The following is a 12,727-nucleotide window of genomic DNA, read 5'->3' as shown; positions in this document are numbered from 1 at the left end:
ATAAATTTTAAGAGTGGGTCAATCAGATGGGATGTGGGGATGTGATATCTCTTGCGTGGTTCATATATGATACACTTATAAACATGTATTTTCAGTCATCTTAGTAAATGGCTCCCTTGGTGTTTTCCTAGTGTAAGAAAAGGGGAAAAATGGAGATGAGTGGGAGCTCCATTCTAGGTTTCCATTTGGCGAGAGGTATGGTTTATGATGGATCATGAAGACTTGGTTTCAATAACATACAAGCTAGGAATGAATAGGGGACAATACCTTTCATCATTCTAAGTCATGGGATAATGGAGGAAGAAATGACAAGGCTCCCTTGGAGAGCGAGATGACAATGTCCTTTTGTGTCAACTAGATGATAATGGTGTTGAGTTTATAAGCTTGTTGGTAAGAGGTGAGATGAAAGTTGATAGAGGTAAACACGACTACCTTCCTTAGTTAGGCGACTTTGTGGGAAGGTGGTTGAACCTTCTTTGATATATGATTTTGAGTGCCTATCAGAAAATACCATAACAGAGTCAACTGCTTTAGTTGGTCATTGAACTGAGCTAGAGGTTATCTAGATGATACATCAATAGGGATTCACTTAATCACGAGATAAATTGTAAATTTTTACGACTTTGCTAAGATTTAGTGATAAATTGTAGGCTAGTAAAGGGAAATGCCTAATTGTAAATTGAATTTGTTTAATATCAAAGTTAATACTTTATTTGTTTACAATATTCATCTAATAGAGTTGATACAAAGAAAGGAAATAATGGAAGTGTGGAATTGCAATATCTCATCAACAATTAATCTAATAATTAATGGAACTAACTAGATGGATTATTCGATACTGAGCTACCTGTTAATTTAGAGGTTTAACTTAAAATTGAAAATGATATTCTAGAGTCATAAGTTAACAAATTTATTGATACTACTATATTGAAGAATATATAAATGAAATCATTTAAATCCTTATCAGTATAAAAATTGAAATAGTAAAGTTAACATAGAAAAACCTCAATAATGTCAAAGGTTTCATACTCTTGGATATGAGATCTATAATTTCCCTTATCATAAATGATCATGTAGTTAAACCACTGATCCTAACTAATTATGTTAACCAAATAGAGTTGTTAACTAGCAATTTGCTTCTCTACGAGCTATGCTAGTTCAAACTTGTGATTCCGCATATCGAAAGATTCCAATATTGCAGCTAATCATAGTTTGTTATGAAACCAGCTCAAGAGAAAATAGAAAAGATAGATCAACGCCTTAGAATTTAGCCTCTTCGAGGGGGCAACCTCCTTTACATTACATAAATGAACAATTCTTGGATGATACAAATGAAAAGACCTCCTTTCTATATATAGGAGTCTAAGGGGTCATAACATAATTAGAGCTGACATAACAATAATAATGTAAGGGCACAATAATAACAATAGTGGGCTTCTATGTGGCACAATAGCAACAATATGGGCACTACATGGGTACATCAATATAATAAGTGGGTTGTACTAATAACAATAAGGGGTTACACTAGTAGTATAGGGGCCTAACATGCCCCTCTCCTTCAAAAAGCGTTGTCCTCAACGCTTGAGTAGTTCTTGATGCTTCTGTATAAAATTCTTGTCCTTCCATGTGGAATCTTCAGCGGGTAAGTTCTTCCAGTTGATGAGATACTCTAAAATTGATTGATTCCGTAGCTGTCGGGTTCTTTTTTCTGTGACTGCTCCAGGTTCCAATATGATTTTTCCTTCCTCTTCAATTTCTGGCAATATTGTTTGAATTGGGATCTTTTGCAACTTTTGAATAAGTGGCCATACTTCTTCATCCTTCCATTCATCCCTTGCTTCGTTTGTCCAATCTGGTTGGATAATAGAAATGGCACAAAACAATGCTTCCACATCCTCATCCTTGAAGAGTCTTCCAATTCGGTAAGGTCGCCATTTTTTAAGTGCATGTAGTATTGCCATCATTTCCTTCTCATAAATAGCTTGCTTGAGATGTAGCAATAAAAATACCCAATCACCTACATCAAAACATTTTTCACAACGATGTTGATCTACCTGTTGTTTCGTTTGATTTTGCACCGAAGTGGCGTTATCCTTTAAAAGTTGGAGAACTTGTTGTTGATGCTCGATGTGATCTTTCTCTGCTTGAACCTTTTTCTTCTTGATATGTCCTTCTATCTCTAGAGTTTGAGGAGTGGTAATTTCTTTCAATCCTTTACAAGATATGGTCGAATTCATTTCTTGATGCTCGATGTGATCTTTCACTCCTTGAACATTTTTCTTCTTGATATGTCCTTCTATCTTGATAGTTTGAGGAGTGGTAATTTCGACCAATGAATTACAAGATATGGTTGGATTCATTTCTTCTTTCTCAATGTGATCTTTCACTTCTTGCACCTTTTTCTTCTTGATATGTCCTTCTATCTTGAGAGTTTGAGGAGTGGTAATTCTTGCCAATGCTTTACAATATATGGTCTGATTCATTTCTTCATTCTTTGGGGTGAGGTCCTGGCGTATATCCTCTTCTTTTGATGTTTCTTGATCCTTTTCTTCCTCCTCTTCATATTCTATGTAAAATAATTTCTTCTCGGCACACTTATGACCTTTAGTGCATTTGCTATCACAATTGTAACAAAGCCCTTTTTCTCTTTTTTCTTCCAATTGTTGTGGTGTAACCCTTGTAGGTTGTGGAAGGCTGGGAGAAACAACACTTCCATATTTATAGTTGTGAGGGGTATGCTTCCTGGTTTCCATAATTTTGCTTTCCACTATGTCACAAAGCCCTTTTACTCTTTCCAATTGTTGTGGTGTTGCTCTAAAGAAGGTGTTGCTCTTTGTATCCTCATAATGTGCTATCATTTCCTCCATGAAAATTGACCACGTAACAAGTTGTTTACGAGAACAAAGCCCTTCATACCATAAAAATTGATCCGGTTCTAAATATGAAGATGCAATACATACCTTTTGTAACAGTGGTACACCATGTAGATCAAAATATTGCTCCATTTGAAGTATCCAATTTACCGGATCCTTGCCATCAAACTTCCTCATCTTGCTTTTTCTTGATTTTAGGAGCTCGATCTTGAAACGACTGTAACTCTGTACTTTCGGATCTTTAAGTTCTAAAATTGCGATCTATAGTAGCCCTCTGCGTCCTCTTTCCAATGCCACCAGTATGATCCAAATTGAATTCGCCAAGAATGAGTTATGCACAATCTCCCAAGATGACCTGATTGTAGACCTTTCCAGAAGAGCGAACTTGTATGAAGTGCCATGTGTCACTGTTTCGACCTTTGGCTCTAAAAAAATATATACAAGAAACTATAGTCCATCCTTTTTCTGTACCTTCTTACAAAATTTCAATCCAATGCTCAGAGAGAAAGTTATGATGATTTCCCCAGGTCACCTGTTTGGAATGTAATTTAGGAGTCTGCAAAAAGACCAACTTCCGCAGATCATATCTCCGCAAATATAGCATGAAAAGCTCTGAAATTCGGACCCGAGGTTCAGCGCGATTTCTTCTCAAATGGGTTTTTTTTGCAACTTCTGAAACGTCGCAAAAAAAAAAGTTATAGCGAAAATTCCACGATGACCTGTTTGGAGCAGCGAAACCCTAGAATATAAAGCTCTGATACCAAATGTTATGAAACCAGCTCAAGAAAAGATAGAAAAGATAGATCAACGCCTTAGAATTTAGCCTCGTCAAGGGGGAAACCTCCTTTACATTACATAAATGAACAATTCCTGGATGATACAAATGAAAAGACCTCCTTTCTATATATAGGAGTCTAAGGGGTCATTACATAATCAGAGCCGACATAACAATAATAATGTAAGGGCACAATAATAACAATAATGGGCTTCTATGTGGCACAATAGTAACAATATGGGCACTACATGGGTACATCAATATAATAAGTGGGTTGTACTAGTAACAATAAGGGGTTACACTAGTAGTATAGGGGCCTAACATAGTTGATAATTGAAATGTTTCAATAAAACAACAATTAGAAAAAAAATGATTTTTTTTTGTAAGCTATCTTTCAATTTCAATAAAAAATATTTACAATAGATACGGTGAGATTATTGTCTTTGGCTTGCCACCTTGGAAACTAGACCAGAGAAAGTAAAGAAAAGAGTAAAAAATTAACAAAATTAACTAAATGTCCATGGTTAACAAAGACTCGAAACAGTTGCTACCCCACTAGTGGGGAAACTAATAGTAAGAGACAAAATGAGAGGCCTTATTGAACTACAAGGTTTGAGACAATAGGAAAAATAAACTAAATCGAGAATCAAAGAGAAAATTGTCAATATCCCTAAGGGTTAATTGAAATAATAATAACTAAAATGAAACTATAAGGAACTAGAGCATCAATATGATAAATGAGTATACAAGTTGATAGGTTATTCTTCAACCTTGCATGGAGGAGGAATTAGAGAGCTAGGCAGAGAACCCATCTCAAGCATCGCTAGTTGGTCTTCCACGCCAAGCATAAGGTCTCTAAGCTCGTCTAGAATGTATGAGGAAACCAAGACGCAATGGAATCCATGACGTATGAATCAAGAGTGACCTGATTTTCATGACAAATTTCTTCCTCCATGAGACAAATTTCCTCTTGAATGTCTAGGGTCGCGCTAGTATGGAAGCTGCAGGCTAAAGACTTTGCTCGTATATGTGCCCAGATTCCCAAGAAGTTCCACAAACACTATTTCCATGTTGAAAATGAGCCCTTTGATGCATCATTGTTGAAAAAGGTAGCAAGATGTCACATGGACCAAGACTGAGATAGGAGGGAAGCTGCATGAGGCAACCATGAAAGGGAGATGCCAAAATAATTTTCCAGTTAGGTTGCACTATTGTTGAACTTGGGACCAAACCTTCTCCATCATAAAATCTAATGGTGGAAGGGGGAAACTCAATGATAAGGATGAGAGTTAACCCACTCAAGCAACTAGGCAAGATTATGGGTGCATGTTGGGTGACGATAGTAGAAGAATGAAATGAGAGAGGAAGAAGAAAAGGTCAAGCTACTAGCCAGGGATGAAAGACATATTGGATTGTTCACTGATGTTGTAGACGTGTATACAACAATATTTTCAAGGGGCCTCAACCTAACTTTATTATTAATATTAATTGGAATCTAAGTTTCTTTTTGGATTCATTTATTTTAAAACTATTATCTAGAATATCATTTATTTTCACTGCAACCATAAATGAACAAACAATTATTTTGAGTACAATCATAAATGTACAACAATCTGATTATAGATAAAAAAAAATTCCATTAATTGAATATGAATACACAATATATTAGTTACATAAATGATTAAGTATATATTCAAAGTGCATAAATATAATAATGTTCTAATTAACTAAATAAATTCATTAAATCAACATATTGTCTATAATATTCACATAATTGCACTACGTTAACTCAATAATATTATATTTTGTTATTAGGCATATTAATGATGGCCTCCATAATGTGTTAGTGATAGTGCAAACATGGGAAAATAACAATATGTTAACTTGGATGTATGATTTGAGGTCCTTCCACAATGAATTTGAATATGATGTAGAAGTATGAAATGTATAAAAATGAATTGAATTTTGGAAATACAATTTTTTTTAAATGGTTAAGGCAAAAAACGTTATAGCATAAATAAAAGAGGCATGTATTTTAAGATTCTGATATATGTCAAGGAACAAATATATTAAAAATAGTAAACAATACATATATTTTTTAATTATATATTTAGAATCCACAGAGTCAACTCTATATGTGCCTATAGTTTCATGGAAAATAGATTTGTCTAGCATATAGTAAAATAACTTAAAAAATGGAGATATAAAGAGAAGTGTTTTGAAAAATTGAAGCTTTTATGTATTTTCATCCCAAACCACCAGGTTTTCTCTCTTGAACCTATATTTGAGGCAACTAACTCAATAAAGATGTTTGCTTCCCAAGTGAAAAAAAAAAAGAGTTTAAGAGGACATACATGTGCTTTATAAATTCCCATAGCTAAAGTAACACATTCATTCTCAAGGAATTTACACATGTTATTGGGAAGGGGGTGGGAGGGAGAGAGGAGGGGTGAGGGCGAGAGAGAGGAAGGGAGGGGTGGGGGGTGGGGCAGAGTGGGGGAGATAGGGGGGAGAGAGATTGAGTGAGAGCGAGAGAGGGGGGAAGGGAAAGAGAGAGTTGTGGGAGATATAGGAGTGGGGGGAGAGAGAGAAGTTTCGATGGAGAGAAAGAGAGAGTGATGGGAAGAGAGGGGGGGTGATTGAGGAAGGTATAGAGAGAGTTTTAATTATAGGTAGGGAGAGGGGGAAGGTGGAGAGAAATAAAGAGAGAGAGAGAGTAGGTTAGGGGGGGAGTGTGGGGGGGGGGAGAGAGGGTTAAAGAGGGAGAGAGAATGCACTGTGAAAGTGTATATTGAAGGAATATATTGTGAAAGAATGGAGTAGAGCCTTGAATAATTGAAATTTGTTTTATTTGATTCTTTTCTTTGTAGATGAAAGAGAGAGAATTAGGGATAGAGGACACTTTTCATTCCAAACATCGTGAGACAGAGAAGGAGGACATTGTGGAAGAAAGGGAGAGGGAGAGTGGGTGGGGAGAGAGGAAGAGGGAGAGTGGGGTACAGTGTGAGTGAGGATGTGTGTGTGTGAGTGAGTGAGAGAGAGAGAGAGAGAGAGAGAGAGAGAGAGAGAGAGAGAGAGAGATATAGGTCCAAGAGAGAGGGGTAGAGAGGGAGGGAGAGAAAAAAGGGTGCGCGAGAATGAGAGGTGGAGTAGGAGAGAGAGAGTGAGTAAGAGGCAGAGAGAGAGAGGGAGAGAGTGAGTAGGTAGAGATAGGGGGGGAGGAACAAAGAGAGGTAATGAGGGAGAGAGAGAAATGAGTGGAGTGGTAATTAGGGAGGGAGGGATAGAGAGAAAGAGAGAAACAGTTGGGAGGAATGTTTCAAGGGAGCTTCATTTTGTTGACCAATATGTTACCATGTTCATTCATAAATGGAGTTTTAAATTTTTGAAAACTAGAAGAGTCAATATGTTGTAGGTATTGGGGTTGGGGTGTGTTTTAGGGGGTATATAAGTATTTTTGGCTATAAAAAGGGGTATTTGGTATAAAAATGGATTGTTTTTATTAAAAATATGTATTGAGAAGGGGGGTCAACAAAATAATTTTGGGAATATTTTATTAATATATAGTGATATTAGAGGTATTGTTTAATATCCTATGAATGCAAGTGGTATGACAGGGGTTGATTGAGTGGACAGACCATGGAATATTTAGAGTGAGGGGGGGAGAGGAGCGAGAAGAGAGACAAAATGAGGAGGGGAGGGGAGGGAGGGAAATTTTCATTACAAATATTATGACACTTTTATTGCATGTGTCACTTTAAGTTTCATACTATTCCACACTCTCGATGTAAGGTGTAGGTTAGATACCACGCCACTTCTATATTTATATATGCTCCTATATATGAAACACTAGGACATTTTATATTCCAAACATCATGACACTTTACTTGTGAATGGAATGAGAGAGAGGGTGGGGGGGAGGAGATATAGGGAGTGATGGATAGAGGAAGGGAGGAAAGGATGGGGAGGTAGTTAGGGTATTAATGAAAATTATGGATGTTACACACAAAAGAGTGAACACACTCTTAATATCACACATGGTTTTAAGAACATGTGTATGCCCCTAATAGGAATGAGAAAGAGAGGAAGGTAGAGGGAGAAAGGTATGGCATTAATGTGAATAAGGAAAGTTACTCAAAAAAGTGTATGTTCTTTCTTAAGAACATGTGTACACTCCTATCAAGAACCAATGCACATTGTTGCCAGGTATTTTCCAAAGAAGTCTCATGCTCTCCACTCATTTGACATCCAAACAAAAATATAGAAAATGCACATGTAGCAACAACGATAACAAACAATTGATTGTATTTTCATCTAGTTGGAAAAATATTTTTTATCGTCTTATGTCAAATGTTGGGAAGCAAGTTTTTTTCTTGTTGTGTACTAAAAATATATAATTTGTGTATTTGGAAGGAAATTTGTTTAATTGGAAGAAAAAATTTAAAACTAAATTTTTGTCTTGTTGCATAATTGGAAGGAAATTTCATCTTGTTGTGTAATTGGAAGACAATTTTTTCCTTTCTCGTAATTGTAACACAATCTTTTTCTTCTTTCGTAATTGGAGGACCATTTTTTTATTTTATTTTTTTTTAATTGGAAGACAATTATTGTCTCCTTTTAAAGGAAATAATTTTAAACATGGGTAACCAGCATATTTAGAAAAGAAAGTGTTCAATGAAAATGTAAATCATGGAAAATGTCACTGGAGCAACAAAAAAGGTGCAGGGTAGGTAAGCAAAAAAATAGGCTTTTAGCGAAGGAAAATCCAAATTTTATCACAATAGATTAACCTCCAATGAATATTCCATCAAGGCAAGTTGTTGTGGATGATGAGATGATGATAGACTTGTTTGGAGTTGATTATAATATGTAAGAAATTAGAGAGGCAATTGGTGCATAGCTTACATATGAAGAAGTTCTTATGGTGCAACATTTTGTTTGAAAATATGAAATTTTAGAAACTACCCATAAGCACATCCACGAGGGCTTCAATGGGGGAGAAATACTGTACCACGTGAGTTCATATTGGGGGATGTATATTTAGGAAAAAATGGCATAATATATTGGAGGATATATAAGGGGTAAAGGGCTTTTATAGTGGCAGGTATAAAAAATGGAGCTCAAAGTTAATGATAAAATATAAACAGGTATAAAAAATGTTAATGAAAGAATTGATACCTACAATATCTAGTGGAAGTAGGGGTTTTTTCATTGGGAAGGTGTACTAGGTTCGTATTGGTAGGGGGTTAAACAATGTGATTTTTAGGGGTATTTTCCAAATTTATGTAGTCAAATTAGGGGTATTGTTTAATATGCCACGCACGCACGTGATAGGTCATAGGTTCATGGAGTGAAGCCCCCTTGAGAACATCCAATCTCCTTCCAAAAAGGTCACTCCACAACATATAGGTTAAGAGTGCTAGAATAAAGGTCCATCACACCTACCTAGATTGGACAATGTGTGCTAAATAACTCCTAAATTCCTTCAAGTGGATGAAAGTGATCTATAATCACTTGAAGGTAAGTTATATAAATAACTCCTAAATGCCTTCAGGTGGATGAAAGTGATCTAGATTTAGTTATCGGTAAGTTATCTAACTGAACTCTTCATTATCAATCCTATAAAAAATTAAAGAACATTTTGAACTGAAATTTGATGCAACTAAATGTCAAATTTTTTTCTTTGTTAAATATAGGAGTTTGACTAATGTTAGAAGAATTTTTGGCATTAAAATAGTTAAAAGTTTAGAAACATGTACTCGTATATTTAGAAACCTTGTGGATGGTTTTCAAAAAATTGGTAAGAAAAATCTATTTCAAGACCGTAATGCAACCTAACGTGTCCGTCACAATCAATTGTTAGCAAGATAATAAGAAAACATTGTTTGCGAAAACAAACATCCCATCTCATCATATCGAATGTCAAAACCATTGAAAAATATTCTATTAGATGAGATACCCTTGACACAGGTGGCAAAATAGATTTATAGATATTAACTAGTAGGATTCCTCATTTTAATATGAAGTTAATTGGAGTAGTTAAGGGAGTATTGCAAAATTTTTGGAATGAAAACACTAGACCTTCTTCAAATCAAAAAGACATAAGAACATTGAGAATAGGTTGTGGGGACCGTGAACCCAACATTAAACACTTTTTTAATTAGACATAGACGAAATTGTATGAGAGATTTAAAAATGCACATAATGCACTTAACTTGGGCTAAAAATATTTCAAGAATGGCCAGACTTATTATGTTAAAAAAAACATAACATGTAACACACGTTGTTTCCAATACCACATTGAATGTGATTATTATTTTATATTTTTTTATGTATTGCATAACACCATTGTGTAGAAATGTTTGACTATATTGTCACCAACATCTAGAGACTTTATCCATAACATCTTATGAACAAGGCTAGAGGGTTGTACATTTTATCAAAAAGCTTGCTTAGATAGGACATGCCATAGGTGTGATGGAATGGCATTACTGAGCAAGTGCATCTATGTGAGCATGAGTATGAATTGGGGAGAAATGGGGTTAGCTTGCAAAGCTTTAAATATGTCATGCATGATATTGAGGAAGGGAATGAAGAGAATAAGATACAATTGGTCACTTCTTTAGTAATGAGTAAATAAATAATATTTTTTCTTTCATGTTGCAATTTGAAATTTTATAGGGAGAGAGATGCATTATAAACCTATACTTATATATGTTTATATTATTGTTCTACTAGGTACGAATATGTGAATTCATCAAGCAATTCTTCCAAAAGATACCACAAAATTTCAAAGCGTCTATGTGACTCGATGGTAGGATAAGCATTTTAGAATATGTAAAGATATGTTTTTTATTAATATTATTTTATTAGTGACTGAATTTTCCAAGAACTACACACAACAAAATCAGATTCAAAGTCAATATTATCACTAAGTAATCTGAATAGAAAATGGTATTTATCTATAGTATTTATCAGTATCCACCTATAATATAGTAATTCTAGAAAGCTATAAATAATAGGTCTTACTTTATAAAATGCAGATTATTCCACCACAATGTAACTGTAATTGCTTTCCATTATTTTAATAAAAAGTTTTTGTTTTTTCATACTCTCTATTTTCAAGTTTCTTAAATCTTGGCCTCCCATATCCATATCAATGGTATTAGAGAAGTTAGCCTACCCCATCCCCATGGGGATTTTATCAGAGTTTCCAACGTAGATCAGTTAACTTTCTGCCATAAATTGTTGGGATTTTATCAGAGTTTCCAACGTGGATCCGTTAACTTTCTGCCATAAATTGTTCTGATTTGTAGCATTTTAGATATCCTTTGCCAAGAATACCCCTTGTCAAGATATATGGTAGAGTGACATCCATGGATCCATTTATGGAGAAATTATTTCTTGCCGTCTGCCACAAGAAGCATCAAGATTTGCTGGACAACAGTTACTTCAAGCCAAGAATCAAGGTTACATAGAGGTTGTAAAGAGACTTTTCTTTCGTCAGTCTTTGAAATGTCTAAAAAAAATTAGATTCAATATGGATACGAAGTTGCATAGGTTGGCATCTGCGTCCAACATGGGATAGTGTCAACTCTTCTTTCGTTACATATCAACTAGCATATGAAAATTCGAACTTGAAGTCACCTCTACTTCTGAGAATCTTTTCTCTAAAATGATACCTCTATTTCAAATGGGCTCTTGAACCTGTTGGAGTCACAATTGTCATTACACCAAAACCCGCAGGTGTTAGTATACAGACACATCGCTAGATTTAAGCACATGCCACGAAACACACAGGAGCGTTGGATTAACACCACCATTAACGGGGAGCGCAACAATCTCCCCCCTCAACATGAGCTAGGTGTGTTTCAAACTCAAGACCTTTGGCTCCGATACCACTTGTTGGAGTCACGATTGACCAAAACCCGCAGGTGTTAGTAAACAGACACATTGCTAGATTTAAGCACATGCCACGAAACACACGGGAGCGTTGGATTAACACCGCCATTAACGAGGAGCGCAACAATACCCACAGAATGACATAGGGCATTAAGAAATGTCATTAACAGAGAGAGAGAGAAGAATTTTGAAATAAACCCTACTATTTCATATATGTTGGCATCGTGGATGAATAAAAATGGGGGCCACATATTCTTTGCAGTAGTCACTGATAGGACTCTCTACAACTTATTTCTTGTAAGTTATCTCCATTCTATGCAAGTCTATCACCGTGACTTAAAGTTGGAAAACATTCTTTTGGGGGAAGTCCTGCACCTCATCTCAAGATCTGTGGTTTTGGCTATTCTAAGTCTTTTATGTTTCATTCGCAGCGCAACTCAACTGTTGGGACAATTGCATATGTAGCTCTAGAAGGCTTTTCAAAGAAAGAATACAATGGCAAGATCGAAGATGTATGGCCATGTGGTGTGACTCTTTATGTTATGCTTGTAGGAGCATATCATTTGAGGATCTCAAGGAACCAAAGAATTTTCACAAGACCCTTAGTTGTATAATGAATGTGCAGTATTACATCCTAGATTTTGTTCACATTACATCTGAATGTTGGCACTTGCTTCCTATAATTTTTGTTGCAAATCATACAATGCAAATAACAATGGCTAAAATTCAAAATCACGAGTGTTTTTTGAAGAATTTTCCTACAAACTTGTTGAATGCTCATGCTAGAAATAAATACGAATGTGCAGACCAACCTGTACAGAGCATTACTGAGATTATGAGAATTATTGATGAAGCAAAAATTCCTACATTGGGGTCAGGGTTCGAGAAATTTTTTTGGAGACAATCTTGATTCCAATGACATGGATCTAGTTGATGACGTTGACCTAGATGACTAATATTGAGGACCCTGATTATCTTGAGTACCATGAGGAAGCTAGTGCATTATTTTTTGTCGATGGGTCTACAACCATAGAAATTTTGCTTAAAATGGCATTCCACAAGTTTCCATTTGATCATGGATTTTTTCCAGAGCGTTCTCAAGTTCTTAGGGGATCCTATCATGGTCACACATTGGGTGCCATGGAAGCACAAGCACCATTGCCTCTATAACAAGGAG

The 12,727-nt window shown here is 35.6% G+C and overlaps 1 pseudogene; it reads left to right on the top strand.

Annotated features, from left to right (window-relative positions):
- The first annotated feature begins 11,778 nt into the window (after positions 1-11,778).
- On the top strand, positions 11,779-12,506 carry LOC149190529 (serine/threonine-protein kinase SRK2A pseudogene; annotated as a pseudogene).
- The last annotated feature ends 221 nt before the right edge of the window (positions 12,507-12,727 follow it).

This window comes from Pinus tabuliformis, chromosome 3_1, assembly GCF_031772625.1.
Source record: "Pinus tabuliformis cultivar Carrire ecotype Pingquan chromosome 3_1, CPIR1, whole genome shotgun sequence".
In the NCBI taxonomy this organism is placed as follows: Eukaryota; Viridiplantae; Streptophyta; class Pinopsida; order Pinales; family Pinaceae; genus Pinus; species Pinus tabuliformis.
This window is presented reverse-complemented; position numbering and strand designations above follow the sequence as displayed.